Below are 4,446 nucleotides of genomic sequence, written 5' to 3'. Positions count from 1 at the left end.
TGTGTGTGTGTGTGTGTGTGTGTGTGTGTGTGACCAGCTCAGCCCACCAGGGGGCAGGGCGGGCTGGCATGTGGTGCTGGGGATTGAACCGCGGTCCCTGTGCTTTGCTTAGCTTGTTCTAAATAGGTGCTTTAGACCACTGAGCCATCTCACCAGCCCCCCCCCCTTTTTTTTTTACTGACAATAAAATCTATAACTTCATGGAGAACCAAATTTACCCTCAGACCCAATTCAAAGAAGTGGTATCAATCCACAATGTTGAAGCACAGTGTTTCTTTATGAAAGAATTAAAGATATCATAAGAGCATCATATGCACATCATGTTTATGGCAGCAGTTTTTAATAGCTTCAGCTGAAAAGGGAAAAAGAGAATAGAATGAAAAATGAAAACAGCTCTTTGTAAATAAGGAGGGAAGAAGAGTTGAAAGGAGATGGGAATGGGGAAAAAATCAAGAAACATGTAAAGACACAAATTCTCTGTAATGAATGCTGTGATTATTAATAAAAAATGTACCAATAAAGTTTTTGCTTACAAAAAATGAAATAGGAACTCAGAAGCTAATCTCTAGTAACATGGTTGGCTAGAGTGTCTGGCCAGAGTTAACTTTGTATTTAATTTATTTTTTTTTTTTTTCAGAACTGGGAATTGAACTCAGGCCCTTGCACTAGTCCGAGAAGTGCTTATTCCACTGAGCCATCTCCCCAGCTCCTGTATTTAATTTTTATTGTGAATACAAAGGTAGAATAGGGCCAGGGAGATGGCTCAGTGGAATAAGCATTTCCTTGGCAAACGCAAGGGCTTGAGTTCAATCCCTGGTTCTGCCCAAAAAAGCTAGAATATTACCACTCAGATTGGGTGTGTAGCTTAGTAGCAGAGTGTTCATATAATGTGTGAGATACTGGGTTCCATCTACAGCACCAAAGAAACATGGGTAGTGCAGCACATGCCTAGGACTCAGTAGGATGTTGAGTGAGGAGCTTTGTTTGAGTCAGAAGATCAAAGCCTGCCTGAGCAACACAGGGAGACCCTCCCTCAAAAGAAAAAAAAGAAGCAGGAGAAAAGGGACAAAGAGAGAAGGGGAGATGAACAAAGAGAGGACTGCCAGTCAAATAGCCACAAGGGTGTGTGTGTGTGTGTGTGTGTGTGTGTGTGTGTGTGTGTATGAGAGAGAGAGAGAGAGAGAGAGAGAGAGAGAGAAAGTTACTGTATAGAGAACTCCATCTACATTTTTTTCCCCTGCCTCTAACAAAGGAATGGAATACAATGAAAATTCTCCTAGGCAACCCTTAATTCATCTCAAGTGAATCTCTTGTTTCTAAGGTCAAACCTTCCTCACTGGAAAAAACATAAAAATTAATAAACTGAAGGCCACAGATGTGTTCCAGCCTCACCTGTGATAAAAGGAGCAGCCCTTAAAAAAAAAAAGAAGCAGCAGCACCCCTGCATTCCTTAGTTTGGAGGCAAAGCAGTAGTTGGCTCTATTAGAAGACATATCAGCTTAGTAGATGCCTTTTCCAAACTAAATTAAACAAAATGAAGGTCATCTGCTTAATCCATTATATTGGAAGGAAGGCTCATACCACTGATGGGTTTTTTCAACAAAATACAGTCTTTTGTTTGTTTGTTTGTTTGTTTGTTGGAACTGGGGATTGAACTCAGGCCCTTGCGCTTGCCAGGGAAATGCTTATTCCACTGAGCCATCTCTCTGGCCCCTAAAATACAGTCTTGTATCCAATATTTCACAGTTCTCTTCCAGAGTAAAAATATCAATGAATCTTGGCATTCTGAAGCAATGGAACAGTATCATTTGGAATTTAAAGAAGAACCCATTAAGACACCAAGAAGTTATCAGTGGGCTGGTTTAAGTTTTGGGAAATGTACTGCCTAATTGCTTGTTTGTTTTTGTTTTTGGTGGTACTAAGGATTGAACTCAGGGCCTTGGGCATGCTAGGCAAGCACTCTACCACTGGGCTATATCCCTAGCCCAGTACTGCCTAATGCTCACTTGGAAGATAAGAAAAGGACAGCACTGAGTAACTGGAATCCTTCTCCTGTGTCCTACCCAGGGCTCAAGCTCTACTCACCATGTAACCTGTGACGGGGGCCTCTGGCGGGGCAATGCGAAGCCCGTGGCTCAGGATTCCCACCCAGTTACTCAGCCTGGAGCCGTGCCACAGCAGCGTCCTACGAGAAGGCAGTTACTGTACTCTTGCTCTCATGTAAACAGGCCACAGACATAAAGAAGCCACAAGCCGCCTCTGCTACCTCAAGGTCCTCAACTGCACTTCGGGCAAGGACATGTGTTCCCAGGCTCAAAGCAGACACAGACCTGTTATGCAGATCCTCCCTGAAGGCTTCTTTCTCCCCCTCCTTTTCCACTTCAAAAACCTCCAGCAAGGTCATGGTGTAGTCACTGTGTGTAGGAGCATGGGTAGACTGCAGGTACTGGGAGATCACCTGTGGAGAGCAGCGGAAGGAATGACTGACGTGAGCTCTGAGGAGACGGGCCTGAAATGAACAACTAAGGGCTTCAGGCAGGACGTGGCAGAAACTCTTGCTCCTAATGGGCGTCTAAGGCAGAGAAAAAGCCTATTTTTCCAAGCTGCTGGCAGAGAGAAATTCTTTAACCAGAGCAGTCAGGAGAATAGGGAATAGTGGGTCTTATGAGTATAAAAGTATTGGCACAGACACTGCCTTCAGTCTTAGAATTTTGATTGTTCTGTGTTAGGATGTAAAGCTAGTGTAGTGGTTTCAAAACAACAAATGCAGAAAAAGGTGGTTTTCTGGTACAGCTTCTAGGCCTGGAAGACAAAAACTGGACACCTGCCTTCTGTTTATTATCCGATCACATGGGATCTGTTTTCATATTTAATCCTAAACCATCAAATGGGGTAATGCCTCTTAAACAGCAATACTTTAAGCATTGACATTTTATTTTTCTCATTGATCTTTAGCTACTTGGGAGAAAAGAAATGGTGATGTTATCTTTGCTATTTTTCAAGATATTTTCAAGATGAAAAGGGTAGCTTATCTTGAACTTTTTATAAGTCTATCATGTGTCTTCACTCAAACTATAGGCACTATAGAAGTGCTTCATTACATGGACGATGGATAATCCTTGAATGGTTTACCTTAGATTTCACCTCCCACCATTCTCAGGAGAGATTCTACAGTTTTCTTCAATATCAAACACCTGTTTTGATGGCTCAGTAGAATAAGCACTTGCCTGGCAAGTGCAAGGGCCTGAGTTCAATCCCCAGTTCCGCCGAAAAAAAAAAAAAAACACAACCAAAAATCTCCATTTTGTTTTTTAAATGATCACTGTCCTATCTGATGCAGATCCCATATATCTGGCAATTACAGTCATGACACCTCTGTGAGTTGAGTGCGTAGGTCTTAGCTGAGGTTTCTGCTGAAGCAGAAATAATTGTCAGGCCAGGGCAACCAGAGAGTTGCATTATTCGTCCTTAATGATTGTCAGCCTGTGGTATTTTGTGTTAGCTTGAAAATTCATTATCTGCTAGTTTGACCTTGTACCCTTGTGCAAAGTAGTACCTGAAGTTGAACACAACTTGGGAATTCTGGAATTGATAAATGTTGATATAGTAACATATTTTACCCCACTTGCTTACATTAAAAGGATCTGCGTGCTTATATTTGATTTCCTTTGTAATTCACATCTTAAAAACAATGCATAGTAGTGTATGGATGTCAACATTTCAATATGAAGTAAAAAGAACTCAAGTGTTTGTAATGTTGCATTTTAAGAAATTCTGTAGTGGCACAGCCATAAGAATGAGAATAAATATACCTCTGTGCACATAAGATTTTGTTCATTTTTAACCTTATAAGCTGTAGATAAAAATGTAAATCTTGCCAGGTGTGATGATGCAGGCCTGTAATCTCAGCAATTGGAGGCTGAGATAGGACGATCACTGTGTTCAAAGCAGCCTGCGCTACGTAGAGAACTTAAGGCCAGCCTGAGCAACAAAGTAAAACCCTATCTCAAAAAACACATAAATCTTTAAAATTGTATGTAAAAATACTGCATTTTCCCTGTGTTAGTCTAGTCCTTGCATGTAAGTAGAAAGTATTAGTGATGCAGTGTTATAAACTGATATTTGCGACTTACTTTTTCACTAGTAAGTCAGCATCATTGGATGGTTTCCAGAGTGGACTTCTTTGAAGTAAAAAAAAATAAATGACAATTCAATGTAAAACATTGGTGAATTCTCAAAAAAAAAAAAAACAAACAAAAACAAACAAAAAGAACATGAAAAAACACAGAATTGCTACATGACACTGCAATTTCACCTGTAGATATAAACCTAAAATAATTAGAAACTCGTTTGCATAAAGTACATATTCACAAATGTCTGTCACATTACTCATAGCAGCCAAAGAATAAAATGGCCCAATTATCTATCAGCTGATGAATAAAGAAA

At 40.5% G+C, this 4,446-nt stretch overlaps 1 long non-coding RNA gene across 1 annotated transcript; it reads right to left on the bottom strand.

Moving 5' to 3' along the window:
* Positions 1-1,501: 1,501 nt before the first annotated feature.
* LOC111813444 lies at positions 1,502-2,533 on the bottom strand. Its single transcript, XR_002818708.1, has 3 exons — positions 2,331-2,533; positions 2,086-2,185; positions 1,502-1,520 (listed from the first exon to the last, which is right to left on the bottom strand). It is a non-coding gene; the product is annotated as an uncharacterized LOC111813444 (long non-coding RNA).
* Positions 2,534-4,446: the final 1,913 nt, after the last annotated feature.

This window comes from Octodon degus, unplaced genomic scaffold, assembly GCF_000260255.1.
Source record: "Octodon degus isolate 3935 unplaced genomic scaffold, OctDeg1.0 scaffold00189, whole genome shotgun sequence".
Taxonomy (NCBI): Eukaryota; Metazoa; Chordata; class Mammalia; order Rodentia; family Octodontidae; genus Octodon; species Octodon degus.
This window is presented reverse-complemented; position numbering and strand designations above follow the sequence as displayed.